Source organism: Hermetia illucens, chromosome 2, assembly GCF_905115235.1.
Source record: "Hermetia illucens chromosome 2, iHerIll2.2.curated.20191125, whole genome shotgun sequence".
NCBI lineage: Eukaryota > Metazoa > Arthropoda > Insecta > Diptera > Stratiomyidae > Hermetia > Hermetia illucens.
This window is the reverse complement of record NC_051850.1, coordinates 169,376,695-169,394,720: the sequence shown is the minus strand read 5'-3', so window position 1 is coordinate 169,394,720 and position 18,026 is coordinate 169,376,695. Positions and strand designations below refer to the sequence as shown.

At 44.1% G+C, this 18,026-nt stretch overlaps 1 protein-coding gene across 6 annotated transcripts in view; it reads left to right on the top strand.

The window, feature by feature from the left end:
- The window catches only part of LOC119647574 (contactin-associated protein-like 2), a 231,225-nt gene that overhangs the window by 1,065 nt on the left and 212,134 nt on the right, over positions 1-18,026 (top strand). The gene's annotated exons all lie outside the window — the stretch shown is intronic.

The following is an 18,026-nucleotide window of genomic DNA, read 5'->3' as shown; positions in this document are numbered from 1 at the left end:
ACTACAGCAAGGTGAATCACCTGGGGTCATATTTTGTTTTCAAATAGAATTACCCAATTAACTCGTTTGGAGCTGGATTAAATGTTAATAAAATTGTAAAACTACATCGAAAATGTTAGTCTCAAGGGCAATGTAACAATCGAAAGATCATATCCCAAACAAGTAGCGGTCAGGGAATTATTTTGTTGTAAAGAACTAAGTATTCATAAAGCCGGTGCTAGTGGGTTTGGTGCACCAGAAATTCGACACCGTCTGGGATGATCCCCGCTTTACTGAAGGAGTTTTGGTACCATAAGTGTCCTCCAATTTCGGAACCCGTGCAGCATCTAACTTGCCTTGTCCACTCAGTCCCCCCTATCCCATTTGTTTTGGGTGTTTTCTTGGTGGTCGCTGGCATCCATGTTCTGTCCACTGGAGGCTTCTGGTTCGTCATATATCCCATCCCCCGTCTACTCCCACTGAGCCTAAATTCTTCTGAGAGTTTCGACGTTTGAACGCATTGATCTTCTGCTCCCCGCCCTGGTTCGTCCATATCTCACTGCCGTAACACAGGACAGGTCGTATAAAGGTTTTATATATTATGAACTTTGTATTCCTGTGTACAAATTTAGGGTTTTGTGTGAAACAAAGCCTTATTAGAATCGATTCAATATCTATCTGTTTTTTTTTTCCGGAGGTGGAAATCTTCCAAAACCAGTGGAATATTTACCCATTAAAACATCCCTCTAACACTTGTCCTCTTCTCCTCGGAACTACGGCAAAATATTATGTCGCGGAGTGGGCACGGCTCTAGCCTCTTCCTTCGCCTACCGATTGCATCCTTTCAGCCTTCTCTGAATCAGCCCCACCATGTCGTTAACTGCATTCCAGTTCTCCTGACAGACAAACACTTTCCCAATTCAACTTTCCTTTGCTACTGTCCCTCCCAGTATCTCCTTTTGACCGTTCCGCAGCCGCAGCTCCGAGCACTCAGGTCATTGTTAGGCCCATTGTAATATTCCCGTAAATCGCCTATTCAATGGCTTCCCGCATACAGCGCTCGTAGGCTTTAGCGAATCTGAGAACATTTTCCAGAGACAGAGAGTGTGCTGATCCTTTATTGAAGAAAACCTTACCAAAATGTCTTCGTCTGAGTTCTGAAGAGGCCGGGCGTTGGCTGCACATAGCCGAAACCACCACCCAAATCTTTTCCATATGGACAACAAAAATGCCGCTCTGGCGACTCCAGTTTCTTTCAAAAGGATTTTCGCCTGCCGCCAAGAGTTCAAATTTCTCCACTCGGCTGTGTGAATCCTTACAATTTCACCCTTCACAGTAGATTTGACAATGGATGGCCGGATTCCAAAAGCTGGTTCTGGCCCCATCATTGTGAATGCAGACCCTAGGCAAGCCAGTCTGCCATCCTCCTGATTACCAGCGATGTTTGAGTACCCCGGCACCCACATCAGGAATATTTCGTTCAGTCGGCCAAGTTTCAACAGCACCTGATGATAACTCCACACCAATTGGCTTGATATGTCGTTGCTGTTTAGAGCTGATAATGCTGGCCGACTGTCGGAACAGATTCGAAAAGTGCGATCCCTCCATTTTTGTCGCGGACAGTCTTCTGTTGCCAATAAAATGGCATATATCTCCGTCTGGAATATGGCCGTCATTTTTTCGAGGGGTCGGGGCAGTTCCATAAACGGATTCCCCAAGAACACCCCTGAGTCCGATCCGCCCTCCATGACTGACCCGTCGGTGAAGATTATTAAATCTGCAATCTGAAAGGCTCATGGCCATTTATCGACCATTCTTCTTTTTCGGTGATTACGACAGTGTATGTCTTTTCAAAGACGAATGTGGAAACCATATGATCGGCCAGCATTTGAGCTACCGGATGTTTTCAAGGAATTTCCAAATAGACGCATGACCGGTCCAATGGTATCGAGTCTATTTGCGTCACTCGCTGCTTTCCCTTTCACCTCCAAGTGAATGGGAAGGTAGAGCCGCAGTCGCGTGGTATAAATGGTGAGAATGAACCTTTGAAAGGTTTCCGCCGCATTGCACAACCCGAAAATCATTCGTGTGAACGCGAAGAGTCCAAAGGTTGTGCATATTGCCGTCTTTGGAATGTCTTCTGAAGCTGGAGGGATTTGGTGATACGCCTTTGTTAAATCCAAGTTCGCAAAGATGCGGCAGTTTACGAGATGATGGCCAAAGTCGTGGGTGAGTGGAATGGGATATCGGTCAGGAACAGTCTATGCGTTTAGCCTTCTATAATCCTCACAGGGGGCTATTCGCCATTTGACTTGGGGACTATATGGAGTGGAAAAAACCAACAGTTGTTTGAAGGTCTGCAGATACCCTGTTGAATAAGTTGTTCGAATTCTCTCCGTGCAATAGCCAGCTTTTGGGGTGGTAGGGGACGCACCTTTGAGAAGATCGGGGAACCAGAGGTATTAATGTGGTGCTACACATTGTGCTTCACTGGTTTAGAGGGACTACATTCGGTAGTAATCTGGTTGAACTTTTTGAGGAGTGCCCGAACACGAGAGTCAGTAATGTCCTCCAAAAGTACGGAAAGATTGTCGTTAGGGTGAGAAGAGATTCGGCCTGACGAAGTAAGACTAGTCGTGGGGTCTACAAGGGACCTGTTCTGCAAGTCCACTAGCAACCCATAGTGACACAAGAAGTCTGCGCCTAAAATGGGGAAGCTGACATCCGCCAGGATGAATCGCCACGGGAACGTCCTTCGGTAGCCAAAACTCACGTTCACTTGCCTGTAGATGTTAATACGCGAGGAATTCGCGCCGCAAGTTTCAAAGATGGTGGGAATAGCCGGCAGTGCCGGGGCACGGGAAGAACCGAAACCTCCGCACCAGTATCAACAAGATAACTGCGCCCGCTGAGAGGGTCATAAATTGTTAGGCGCTGCGTTCTGAGTGGCCGTCGCCAGGACACCCCGCGGACCTAGTTTTTTGAGGTAGACGCGAATTTACACGGGAGCGTACATCTAGTAGCTTTTTCGCCGAATCTACGATGGTACCGATGGTCCGTAGGTTCTCTTGATACTCATTGCTTCAGTAATACTTAGGCAACTAAGCCTCTGAATCGGCGTTAGCAGCTTCCTGCTGTTAGGAAAGTTCAGTCTCGGCCACCAGATGATGCATGCATTCATCAAAATGGATTTTAATATGAATGTATACATCCAATGTATCCGTTTTGGTGAAAATCCCCAGGTCTTACCTATCGCATTCCAACAGAACCAGAGCAATCTATAGGATTTCTGATATTGCTATTGGATATGGTGCTTCCACGTTAACTTGCAGTCGAAATGTACTCTACTACTGTAAATACTTGACTGTTTATGCCAGCTGGATATCCGCGCCTGCTAGGGCGAGTAGCGTATAGCTGTCCTGCCTGACGCTCTTAGTGAACATAACTAGTCCAGTCTTCCTAGCGTTCACCGTGAGTCCATTGCGGACTTGTGGATTTCATGCAGAGTTGCATTGAAACGGTCACATACTGTGTCCGCAAACTTGCCGGTGATTATTACGGCTAGATCGTCCGCAAATGATTGCGTATCCATTACCAGAAGCCATAACAGCGGAGAGAGAACCCCTCCCTGTGGGCATCCTGCCTCAGTAGAATTCTGGCCGATCAATATGTGGATTTATCTTCACTCTAGCATGTGAAGTATCCACAGCGGTTCGATACCATGCTGTCTCGCTGCATCACAAATTGCCGTGAATGAGGTATAATTCAAGGCTCCTTCAATATCCATCCTATGAGCCGATCTACTAGTCTTTCTAGTCCTTTCAGTAGAAAGGACATTAGACTGATCAGTCGGAAGTAACAGTATTACTACTTTGCATGCCAGATTCCAGTCTCTCGGTTGAGGTCTGTATGCGCCTGTTAGCCCCGATATTAGATTTTGGATGCTGCCTGCGAAGTGCACTTGAAGGAAGTGGTTTACGTTTCTTCATCGCTTTTTGAGTACTTTCCTTTCTGTAGAGGTAAATAATCCAGCTTCTGGTTACGTTCTTCCACAAGAAGCCGCTTCAGCTTTGAGGTTACCTCCAGAGAGTTAGTATCTTCGCAAAAGCGTCTCCATGATGATCGTTTGGCTGATCTTATGCTCTTCCTTAGTGGCTCTTTATAGCGATTACAGCCAGTGGCTGAATCACATTTCAGAGCACAATTGCGGAGCATCCTTAATGTTCTCCTCTGTTTTGCCACCATGATGGTTTTCTTTTCTTTGTATTTTGAGTGGACAGCTTTCTTCGAAAGCTTCTTTCATGCTAGTTGTGATAATCTGGGTTGTCTTCGCAATTCCAGCAATGGATTTGATGTTCTTCCCAGGGATCGTAACTCGGACGTTCAGTTCTATTTTATACGTCGCCCAGTTTGTCTTCCGCGGATTCCGAAATGGAGTGGGTGGAGGTGGATACATGCCAATTACGAAATCAATGCGTCCGTGATCCGAGAGTGTGATATCGTTTGATACATTCCACTCTCCGACCAGAGCCGCAATGTCAGGGGATGTCACCGTGATGTCGATGACCTCGCGCCTAACCACGTTGAAGAAAAGTGGGTTCATTACACAAATTAAAGATCTGCAAACCGGTTCCTACTATACACTCCAGTAGTCTCGATCCTGAAATGATGTTGGAACTTCCCAGTGGTGGTGAGCGTTGATATCTTATCCTGCTATTACCCATATTGGATAGCTCTGCTGAACCCCCGGGGAACCTCTTCTGCATCATAGGGGAAATATGCAGAACACCACAATATTTCTTTATCTTCCTGTTGAGTTTTTATGGTTAGTTTAGCCGATGTGGTGTCACCATCACATGGGTAGTTAACCAAATTAGCCTGGAGGTCTTTTGAGACTATCATGCAGGAGTGGGGTCGATCACTTCCATTGGCATACAACATGTCAGCATGTTGGAAGTTAGGCCCCTGACTACTCCACCAATAATGCACGATTCTTGTTTGAGGTATATTAATGTCTTGTAGCTATTGATCCGACGACTGATAAGCGCAGTCGCCGCTTTTCAATGCTGCAAAATTATTTGGGAAACATGGCACCTCACTACGCTTGAAATGAAAATGCCCAAGGCTGCACGTCCCCTTCCATGATTTTAGAAGTCGACATTTGTAACATACAGGTGGAGGTGTTAAGGTTATTCTGCACACCAAGTTGTTTCAGAACCTCAGCACCATTACGCTCTTCTGGAGAAAGCACTTTTTGAGCGATGGCAGCTCAGAGACCTTTTCAGAGTTAGTCGCGCACCCTCCCACACATCGTTGAGGGAGGAGTAGTACTGCCTGAGTTAGTAGGAGTTCCCTCCCAAGCTGTTCGCCCTACTCAGTATTGTAACGGGATAGAGTCATCATACAAGACTCATCCATCCGCTTCGATAACCTTGGCTGCAAATGAAAGCCTAGCCGTTGCCGAAGAGTTGAGATCGTCCAAGGGCCGCTGCTGCCTTGGTTTCCTCTTTGCCGCAGGTGCCCCTGGATTGTGATTTGCCCGAAGGCGATGCACCTGGAGCCGGCTTGCCAGGACACAGTTTGCCCGAAGGCAATTTGGCCGGAGTTGGTTTGCCAGGAGGCGATTTGCCCGAAGGCTGTTTGCTGTCCATGGACAGGTGCTTACCCATGGGCAAGATTTTACCTTCAGCAGGTGGTGTCGATTGGAGCCCGGGGTCAGAACAGCTGACAGAAGGGGCCTGATTCGGCTTTTCCGTTAAGGACCGGGTCCTAATTAGATTGGTTCCCACTTGGGTGAATGGGAAATCTGAATCTGGTTGCCTCTTCACATGGGGTTGGATCGTCACGATCGAGATTTAATTTTAGTTTTTTAATAGGTTTTTGTTTTTTTGTTTTCTGATAATTGGCTGCCATGGCTTTAGCTTTACCGTGGAAAGTAACTCGATCTCGGTAAAGCCCCTTCTTGCCGAGACAAAGCTGGTTGAAACTGGAGGTCATCTGGCACCCAGAGTTCACCGTCTACGGCCACATCATCATTACCCCTGCGGCCATTCAGCCCGCGGCACGGTAGTCACACCTTGATTTGGGATTTTGATCACCGCTTTGCTTCAGGTGTCACCTCTCCTTTCCTAAAGGATTTACCTTACTGAGCTCCCTCACCACGACAAGGCAGGTAATCGTCGAGGGAAACTATTCACTTTACTGTGAAATTGGTGTTTAGTATTATGTTGCAGTAATATTACACAGAAATGACTACTTTGATCTATTTGAGGATAAACTTAGGGGGCGTTTCTAGATTGTTGGTATGGCAGTTTCTGTGAATGGCTCCGTTAGAAGAATCATCATTTTCAACCTTCCGCGCTCCCCCGTTTCTAACAATGTCAAAAACTCGAACAAATGTCAAACCTTCGAAAAGTATTAATGGAGGCTTTTCGTTTGATGTTTTTGCATGTTTTAAACCCCAACCCCAACCCCCAAAATTTTCACCTTGTAACCAACAAAGAACTCTGTTTGCACGAGCTAATTGTTAACAATGATTAAGGCCCGTTGAGGACTCAAAAATAAACTGCTTATCAAGACGCCCTTTACGCTCCAATCATCCTCTTCAAAGGACGTAATAACACCACAGAGGATAACTTCAACATTTTTCTTGCTAACCTTTTTCGGGCGTTGATTGATGTAGAGGAAGATTGCTCTTTTTGCACTCTTTCGTTGCCGTAATCGAGTGAGATAATATTGACCTCATACCTCGTCCTGGTACTGAAGGTGAATTTTATCCACCGTATCTGTTGTTTAACATACTCAGTGGACACATGGCAATAGATATCTTCCCCTTCGGCTGGAAGATTGTAAAGCATGTCGTCTTCTTACAAAAACAATGGCAATTCGAAAGATGCTACACAGAGTCTAGCGCTTCCTTCTAGTATTGGATCAATTTTTAGGTAGAATATTTCACCGGCACACGGTATTTATCTGAAATGTGGAAAAGATGAAGGTTATAAAATTGATCAAAGCTTTTTAAGGTTGAATGTTTGTCAGTCCGTGTGTCTGTCTATTTATCACAGCCGATTTACTCGGAAAAGGTTGAACAGATTGTCACGAAATTTTGTGAGAACATGTGGTCTGTGTCCCTTTATATGTAGCGAGTGGCGCTTGAAGAGGCTCCGCATACATACGAAAGGAGGGTGTATATTTTTTTTAAATAATGTGGTCATGTGGGGTATCAAATAAAAGGGCTCGATTTGCAGCCGAAACTGATCTTATTTTTGGTAATAGCAGAAACGTAGGGGAGATAGAGCTCAAAATATTTGTGTGAAACAGGTCTCGTTCTCAAAACCTATCCAACCGAAAATCGTCGTGAAATAAATGCTAATTTTAGGAAGTTTGTCCTGAACAACTGCTCATAGAAAGCATCCTTCTACTCTATATTATAAATCTCCATTGTTGCGGAATACTACACAGTTGTGTTGCGCACCGAAATTCCGTGTGGGAAGCATAGCCACGATTTTTCAACGATAATATGCGAAAAAACCTGCTTTCTTCACGGTCGCCTTTGTGCTTATATACAACCAAATTCCAGCCGGTAAAGAAGATATACCAAAAAAGTAGTAATCATACGCGTTTACAGGAAATTGAACAACTCCTCGGAGAGCAGAAACTAAAAATCAAATACATTGCTGATACTGATGAGTGATGACGGTGAGATGGTCGAATTCGTTGAGCAACAGCCTCTCAATCTGGTTTCCTCGGTTTGTCATGCATAAGCTGCTTATCAGATGCTTTGTGCACTCACACATTCCTTTTCAATGGACGCTATAACACCACAGGCAGATAACTCAACCATTCCTCCTATTCACCTTTTTCGAGCCGATTTCATCGATGGAAAGGAAGAGTACCTCCTTATATACCTTTCTGTTGTTGAAATCGGGTATATAGCAATCATTCATGAGGGAAACCCCAACCCATGCCTCGACATATTATTGAAACTAGACTTCATCTACCCTATCTCTTGCTCAGCATACTCAGCGAACGCATAACCATAGATACCTTGTCCTCTAGCTGATCAGGTAGAATGCTACTAAACCTCCTATCAACTCGCAAGAAGCTACAGAGAGCCTAATGCTTCAGTTATAAAAACGTTCCTCTTTGACGAACCTCCGGAGCTTAAAAAATATACTGTATAAAGTTGGCACACTTTTTAACCCCAAAAGCGCTGTAAGGTTCTGAAAGATTTCACAAAGGCTTTGATAAATCACGCCTTTATTGCATAGAGTGCAATTATTATTATTGTGTTAAGGGAAAGTCGCACCGCGTCCTTGAAGAACTATTGTGCCCCTTTTACTAGTTATAGTGTACCTATTGATCATAGTATCTCAAGCAGGCCTAAAACCGTTAGGAACTTTAGTATGTTCCCTACTTCCAGATCAGCTTTGCATCTGGTATTAAGTGTTCTCCCAAATGCCTCGACCTACTTTGCACAAGTGCCGGACACTGTCCCAGGACGTGTATAGAGGTTTCGTCCTCCTCCTCACAAAACCTACAGGCAGAGTCCGTAGATGTCCTTAGCTTCCCTAGGTGATAGTTCAGCCGACAATGACTAGTGAAAATTCCCACTATTCGGAGGTTCTTTTTGGTAAGGTTTAAGCAATCCTTTGTGCGCATGGATTCGTATCCCCCAATAAGCACCCTGGACTTCTCCATCCCTGGTAGGCCCGTCCAGTAAAGTTCCCTCAACCGTTTCTTATCATTTCTTAGATTCATTGTTATGAAACCGTTTCCGTCTCCGCAGAAGGGTTCTGGCCTGTGTAAAGGCATCCCTGCCCCCTTCTTGGCTAGTTCGTCCGCTTCCTCATTGCCTTCCAACCCAGCATGGCCTGGAACCCAAAGTATCCAGACCTTGTTGGACGAGCCGAGTGTATTCAGTCTCTCAAGGCATTCCCATACCAGTTTAGAGTTCACCTGGTTGGACCTAAGTGCCTTGATCGCTGCTTGGCTATCGGTGAGAATATCTATGTTCTGCCTCCCTTCCTTTACAGATTAAAGGAGGAACATTTGTCTATGGCGGATATTTCTGTCCGGAATATGCTAGTGTACCTGTCAATTGGCTCAAAGTACATTTTCCTTGGACCAATGACACCGGCACCCACTCCCTCTGCTGTGAGGTGTGATCTATCAGCCACGCTCTCCCAGTTTGTCGTGGTACTCCAACGTGTTTCAAACTCCTTATTGAAATGAAACCTCGTTGTCATGTTATCCCTTGGTATCAGTAATTCGGGATACCGCCTAGAAAGAATCTCAATTTTCCTTCGATTTAGGCAGCTCCCCGCCTCACTTATACTACCGGCCGTCCTGAATATTGATCTCCTTGTCTGCATGTGTATGTGCAGATGAGGAGGGGTTAATCCCAGAAGGACCTCCAGGGATGCCGTTGAGCATGTCCTCATTGCCCCATTGATACACACGCAAGGCAGCCTTTGGGGCTTATGTAATTGCCTGGCTTGTGTGCTGAGTTCGTTTTCCGACATGTGTCTTCCAGAGTAATTTATGGTCTAGCGTAATTCCCAAATATTTGACCTCTGTTTCCCGTTTCCCGTTTTTTAATCTTATGGCTCTCAGGTGATCAAGCTTACGTCTCCTAGTGAATGGTACTATAGTGGTTTGGGCTGGGTTGATCCGCAGTCCCACCTTCCTACACCACGCACTAGTAACCCTTAGTCCAGTTTAGGTTCTATCACATAGGGTATCTTCATATTTGCCCCTACAGATTAATGTCGTCCGCGTAACCCTGAACTTGTATTCCAGTATCTGTTAACACGTCCAGGAGTTCATCCACTACCATACTCCACATCAGCGGCGATAGTACCCCACCTTGTGAACAGCCTTGAGTGGTGTTCATGATAATAGAATTTTTACCTGTCGGTACCTCTGTTTGCCTGCTTTCTAGCATTTTGCCCATCCAGAATGCCAGGGTGTTTCCCACTCCGTTGCGGCTCAGGGCATTTTGTATCTTCGTGTGCGATGTGTTGTCGAATGCTCCTTCGATATCCAAAAACGCGCACAGTGCAATTTCGTTTGTTTCTATGGCATCCCGTAATACATCTGTCAGCTGATACAGAGCAGTTTCAGTTGACCGTCCTGCCCGGTAAGCGTGCTGACAGTGATGTAGGGGATTACGCTTTAGAAAGCTAGTTCTAATATAGTTGTCTATGACCTTCTCCACCGTTTTGAGTACGAACGATGTTAGCCAAATTGGTTTGAAAGGTTTAGGGTGAAAAGGATCCTTTTTACCCGCTTTCGAAATAAAGACCACTTTTGCCCGTCTCCATGCCCTTGGTATGTATCCCAGTGCTATGCTCCTCCTTTCCACCCTCAGAAGAGACTCTAAGATAATTCCTAGGCCTCTCTGGATAAGTGCTAGGAAAATGTCATCTACATAGAGTGCAAAGATTTGGAATGGTAGAATTCATAGAGAGAAAATCTGAAGTTATGAGTATTAAATGCAAAATCCATGTAGGAAGCTATTAAAATTTCTATTCTATTCTATTCTATTCTATTCTATTCTATTCTACAATTCCTTCTGCCTCTCTCTCTAACTTGGTAACCACTATCATCATAATGGAAATAGGAATGCGGGTATTCCGGAAAAGTTGCGTCTTCGATGGTGGGGATATAATTTACATGTCTGGTCTAAGCATCGAAGTCAATATGACCAGCTAAAACAACGAATAATGATTTGAAAGCCTGTTGACTCCACCCGGGTCAAACCTATCACCGAGAAAAATTTCGTCGTAATTTCGTCCAATTGATTTTGTCTACCAACAATGCAAATTCATAACCAATTTCTCAGGAAGTACTTAACTATCAATAGAATACCATTTGAAATCTGGAAGGCAAGTTACAGAACTAAATTGTCACATCAACCGCAACAGCAAACCAGCTCTGTTGGCACTGGGCCCACATACTAACCAAAATCTGTCCGGAGAGAATAAAATCAAATTCCCAATACGCTAAGATTCAGATTATCATTACCATTTCACTCCGCAGTCCCAGGATTCGATGTTTACTAATGTTGCCACACAACAGGAAATGCTCCTCCAGCTGCAACACGGGTCTATTATGCTAATAAGGATTACGGGCCTAATATAGTATTCAATTACAACCCAGTGGAATACATCTGACGATTTTATTGCCTTGCGTCGGTTTCCCTTGATTGATAGACGCTTACCACAAACGCCACTTCATATGCATATTTATGATAATCTCAGCACCCCCAATCAATCAAATTTACTCCCCGATTACTAATTGAAGTGAATTTCAAGCTAATTCGCAAACATTCCAAATTACTACAAACCTCTCAGACGATATCTTGAGGCAAATTGGAATTGATTTATACCGGAATTGATATGATTTCCCTGTCATCATCGTCAGACCCTCTTGATGTACATACTCATATCAAGTTCAATTAGTCGTTAAAACAAAAGCGACAGTCAGCGCTCCATTGTTGTATCTGGGGAGTCTATGCCTACAGGGGCTCGTATGTGAATATACTAGTCTACATAAGGACCGCTTCGCGTTAGTCTGTATCTCCCACTCGTGCTGCAGGCAATGAAATCAGTAAGGCCAACTAGCTAGTGTACATACATCTGAACCCACGTAGTAATCTGAAAAACGGATTCTGTACATCGCATCTTCCCTGGCAGTCGACTACATAGAAAAGTTTAGCATTCAAATGAACTTTTGACCGACCTCTATGAGCCACTCTCCGGAATCGGGCAAGGGCCAAAGCCGCTCTCACTGCCGAGTCTAATTGAATCAATGAACTGCCTTAATTGAAAAATTTGCATGCTAAGATACTGGTCACAAGGCTCGTGTCATGCAACAGAATGGAACATTGCACCATTCGCCAGTGGAATCTGCAAATGGGAAATGGGGAGCGACTGGGAGGAACTATGCGATGTTCACTTCATTACCCTATGACTGTTCATCTGTAATGGCTGATGGGAATGCAGGAATACATACATGTTCACAAAGCAGCTTTTTAAGCCCCTTCATATTAAAATCGTAATTAAAATAAGGACATTTCTACTTATGGGAGTGGAGGAAGCCATGGATTTATTATCCTTTGACTAAACTGAAGATTATTTGATTTTGATGTAATGTCGCTGATCCTATTACATTGATGGAAGTTCTACTGAAGGAGACTTTTGTTCCGAGGAATCTTGAAGAAATTTAAGATTTCGACTTGCTCACCACACATATCTGTATCCATACAAAAGTGAGTATAGCATTGAAGCAAATACGATTCTTTGACGACAGATAATGACTGTCATGGTCCCTTGTACTGATTTCAAACTTGTTCACTTCAAAAGGATGATTTCCATGCATTCATTTGAAACCATCTGTGGGCACTAAGACATATTTTAACAAGACTGATGTGAAATAAATAAAAGATATAATATGATCCCTATTCGATCGATTTAATTTTGAATTAAATTACAGGCTGACACTCAGTAAGGGATTCTAAGGCACTATGAAATTCAAAAGTTGGCATCCCTCCTGAGACTTTTTTTCAATTTTTCATTTCTTTTTCTGTTACCTGAGGATCTATATAGTTTATGTAAGAAATGCGTCGTTTATTGCACCCCATGCCCGGGGTACAATGAAACAGCACAAGGGCTCGTAAAAAGGGCATCTATATCGTCCTTTTAACGTACAAACACGAAATCATTTGACATTTATCCTACGTTCAAATTGCTGTCTTTCAATACCCCGAGCCAAAGCACTCGCCAACAGCATTTTTACGTCTCTTTAAGGTTTTGTGTAAAACAAAACCACCACCACAACATTCCGCAGGATTCCCATTTCGGTATTACGTCGCGGTGCAGGATCAGTTACGAACTGCGCATCGTGTTGTTATTTGCAACTTTCTTCCGAAATTCCTTTTTCCTCAGCAGATTATGGATCGCCTTCATTAATTTTGCCACTGTCCTTCAAGATGTTTCAGAGGCTAGCATGTGGTCAACCGCGCCCCGGCGCCCATTTCCGCCTATGGTTTGTGTGCGGTGAACCGCAGGTAGTTAAAAGCAACATGGTCCGCATCTTCTGGAATCGTCACACATGTCGGGCAATACGAGGATTCGTTGCGCCCGAAGCGATAAGGATATGCACGGTACCCTCCCTGACCGCTTAGGAATTGTGTTAGCTTAGTTAACTAACCTCACCGAGCCTTCCTTTGATCCATTTTTAGACATCTGGAATAATCCTGTGTGTCTAGCCTCCTTTAGGTGAATCGTCTCATCTTTTTTGCCATTCCAAAAAAGATTCACTTCGCGCTAATTGACGACGATAGGTATAGGACTCACCGATTGCATATGAAGGGTCACAGAGGCGTTGAACCTCATTCGCCAAAACGTCGATAGGGACCATGCCTGCTATCACACAAGCTGCGTCGTCCGATGCTGTACGGTAAGCGCACGGTGTTCGCAATGCACTCAATCTGTATGGGGGTGCGATCTTCTTTCTATTTGTTTCCAACTTCAAAGATGATGCCCAGAGTGGAGCTGCATAAAGCAAGATGGAGCTGACAACTCTCGAGATAAGGAGCAGAACATTCTTATCAACAATGTAGCCACCGCTGAAGCTTTCGCTGCTAAATTTTTAAAGTGGGACTTGAATTTCAGTCTTTGGTCAACCATGACCATGGTATTTAAGTGTTGGCTGCGACTGTATGATGTGTTCGCCAATCCTGATCTTTATCGACATTTGCTTCCGTCGCTTGGTGATCAGAACTAGCTCGGTTTTCTTCTCTGCAAGTGTCAGATCAGATTCCTCTAGCCAAGATTTGATTTCAAAAATTGCCTCTGCTCAATATCTTGTGCCACGATAGTCGCTCCGATGGCGTCTGCGAAGCAGATGATTCTCACTCTTTTGGACAGTTGCAACTATAATATTTCGTCACACATTGTTATCCACAGGAGAGAGGTTTCCGCACTATTGACACCAATCCGTACAGGATGTCTGGGGAATAATGCCCGGACAATACAGTCCATCTGGACGGTACAGTCCCGACAGTGACCCGATTTTCCGGGTAACAAGTTTATAGCCAAGTTCCCAATTTACCTTGTTGGCCAGATTCTACCAGCCGCGAAATTTGCTTTTATTTATCGCGCTGCGGAATTCTATTTTTGACGATCTATACTCTACCTTTATGGCGCATACCTCCTAGCTCGCATGTAAACGTTGTGTAGGTCGGCAATTTCTGCCGTCTACCAATACATAGAAAGCTTGCCCTGGTGCCCTCCAGCGCATGGAAGCCTCACACGTTGTCGTTATCAGGTTCGTCAATTAGTTTACGACAGTGTTAGCTGAAACACTACTACTCCCCGAAGCTCCCTGCAACGGGACTCTGCCTGCTCCAAGAGCTTTGACGAACTTCCCAATGTTCACCCTCGCGACATTCCACACGTAAGGGGAACGCCGGGTCGGTACACGCAGGCAAGTAGCCTCAATCACTTCTAACACGATGCACTGGTGACCACTTCCCGAGAAATCTTCCAGGACTCGCCACCCTTTTACCGATGGTACCGGAGATTCCGACGCAAAAGTGGCGTCAGGGATGCTTCCTCCACAGCCTGGGTGCCGAATTGTCGGCATGAATCCCTCATGTCCCGGATCCGTTTCGACGCCGAAAGTCCGGCATCGTCTCATTCGGCGTCAGGAAAACGCTAAAAAAACGTTATCCCTAAACAGAGAATCCCAAACCCCAAACCCAAGTCGAATGTCGTCCCGAACCCAGATGGCAAGACTACCCGATAAGTCGAGATGCCATGAAGCCGAGTCCCTGTGCGCTATTGTCCGCTGATTAGCGCCAGATCAGCTTTCGCTTCCGCAGCAAACTGATCTAGCAGCTATTGAGCAGTTGCACTCCGATTCGTATTAATTTGTAGAAGGCAGGCATTCCTTACTATTCTTCTTTCTTCCTCAATGTCTAAATATTCCGTGATCCAAAATAGTGAGCCCATTAGAGTTATGTCTAGCACTTCTTGACTGGTGCTGGTCACGAATGCTGAAAGTTTGCACGTTATATACATATTTATAGCCTATTTGCAAGGATAAATTCAAGGAGGTATTGACCTCTTTGACTGGGGTCTCAGGGACTCCGATAGAGCGTTGGCACCACAGTCGAGAAGAAGTGGTACTACCTTCCGCCTCCCCCGACTTCCAATGAAACTTGAATAGCCGCGGGGTCTCCAGTCAAGAATCTGAAAGGTATATTTTATCTTACGTTTTAGAATGATCCAAGCTCAAGGTTTTTCGGAATCCCGCATAGTTCCTCCTTATTATAGACCAAGAATCAGCCCCTATACGCCAAGGGCTCTTGAACCAATGTTATCCGTGAAAATTACCCTTGCAGGAGGATTACCTAAGATACCTTAGCGCTGACCTTTGGCTCCACTAATACTTATAGCTCCTCTCTAACGATGGAGTATCATCCTCCTCATCTGACATATACCGTTATCTCGCTGTTCACCTTGAGCCGTAGAAGTTCCAGGTCCAAATCGGCTATTTAATGCGTAGCAGTTTCACCTTCCTGTTGCTCGATTCCTTCCAGAATTTCGATGAGCTTTCCACTCAATGTGTCTTCCGAAACATCCTTCGCCGGTTTCTCTCTGTTCATGTGCAAGGCAAGTTGTTACCAAGTCTGTAGTTTATGAGGGAATTAAGGCGTTTAATTTAGTATTGAGATCTCTAACGTGAGGATTTTGTCGTTGGTCCACCGTACTTCTAAAGGCTCTCCTAAAACGGGTATGAAAACTTTTACTCTGAGCAATTAAGAAGCACAAATGCACCTCCACCACTGCGGGTTTAGAGAAGTAAATTGTGGTCCTAAGCCATTCTGCCGTATCCTCTGTCGCATAGTCTACCAGTATAAGACCTAGTCGAAAAAGTTATGCCGGTGAACACGAACTCTAGACTCGAGAAGGTGTTCCATAATTTCCTGCTCCTCCAGAGTATTTACTCCGAAAACGCTAGCCTAGCGAGGATTTCTTCTTTCTTGGGTTCCGGTTTGAGTTCTTCTGTTCCTCGGATCTGCAGTTTAAGGCTAGGTCTATCCTGAGCCTCCTTAAGGGTCTCTTCTGGTTCCAGACCTTCTTTCAAATAGTTCAGATGCCACTTAGTGCCTATCTTCTTCCTGACGTCTGATATGCTGACCTTTCTGCCCTACTTTTGCTGGACCTTACCTTCTGATCGAGGACCTTAGTAAGCTGCGATCTTCGCAGTATGGCAATGTTGAACTTGGCTCCTGTTTCTCCGCCTGATGGACCCGCTTGTGTGCGGTATGGGGTCCTAGTTCTTGTTTTTTTTGTTCGTTCATTTGGTTCCCTTAAATAATTAGGAGACCTGTTGTTGCATTGCACGCTCAGCGTATGGGTCATATGTGGACAAATCGTCCATAGTAATAAAGTAAATAATGTGGCATGCCAAAGTCCCAATATATACTGTGAGAGCGTTCTTATTAGCTGTAAGTACTGGACTGAAAATATTTGTTTTTGAAAAAGCTGCGTTTACTTTTTGATTCATCTAACATAAACCGCAAAAACTTACGTGACTTGCTTCAAGAAAGCTAAGAAAGATTGAAACCACAAACCAGAATAATGAGTTCAGTATGTAAATTCAGTATCAAGTAATGCACAATAAAACCATAAGAAATCCATCTTCTCGTTAACAGTAAAGTTACTCATTGTTTTTCGCCTTTTACCAAGCAATTCATTCAATGTGTAGGCACCCTACCACTTGGAAATTATGATACTTCCACACAAAAGGGTTGTAAGATTTAAAGATAGCACCCCCAACCAGACGCTCCCTCGTTTCTCTCACTGACAAAAGTTTCTTCTTGACCTCAATGTCAGGGATTATGACAACTCCAAACTGAAAGACTGAGTTCCAAGAACTGGAGCGGCATCTAAGAGAATGACGACGCCAACAAAGACAATGGTCAGAAATTAATCCTTTGACTTCTCTATGTCACTCGATTAATTAATTCCGAGTTATGTTGATTAAAAAGTCTGGACGGGCATGTTAAGACGGATGTGGTTTGTCACAGCTGCACTAGTTTAATGGAATATATATGTTACAAAGTGCCGGGGGAAGAAAAGTGGAGACGTCTTCTTGGCAGTGTGGAAATCCCTTCCCGGGAATATGAGGGAAGTGATTTGTAACAGCTGAATGACCTGGAGATTATGTATGCTAGACGAAAATGAAAATATTCTCGCCAAGATTCTCTGCTCATCAGAAAATGTATTAAAATAATGAATTATTCTTAAGACGACATCTGAATGGTAATTGAGCGGAAAACTGAGTCACGGATACTGTGCTGGAGACAACAGGAAGATTAAATTGAGAAATGCCTAATTAAAAAATTTATTTTAACTTCTGGAACTTTTATGAATCTTTTATTTGATACATCACGTATCGGCAGCTATGACAAAAACATATGGGATGTATCTGTTTGCTAAATGTTCAGAAAAATTAACAGCATTATATGGTGGGTTAGTGTTTCTATGTGGGACATTATATATATACAAAATCGCAAATATAAAAAATTCAAGTAACAAAGGGGTTTAAAATATGATTACATTTGGTTTTATTAGGCTTTCAGATGACAAGAAAAAACGAAGAAGCCAAGGCGGATGGCTGACGACCTGAAGTAGATTTAGACCACAAAATCAGTTTTCTTCCATGATAGAAGTACTGGTCTCCTGAGGACCATGCTTTGGGGTTTCATTCACGTTTTAAAGAAAGCTCCCTGTTTATCCTATTCCATTCGCAAATCCAGACACCAGACAACATCAAACGTGCATTGCACTGACACAGCTGCTGAGCTAGAAGCTACCATTGAATCTAAGCTCTCTAATTTTTTCATAAGATTGGCAAGTGAGGCTGAAATTTATAGGCAAAATGGTACAAATAAACTGAAGGCATATTTGTGAAAAAAGGTAGAAGCCTGAACCATTCCCTCACTTCACAACAATCTGAAATCATCTCCT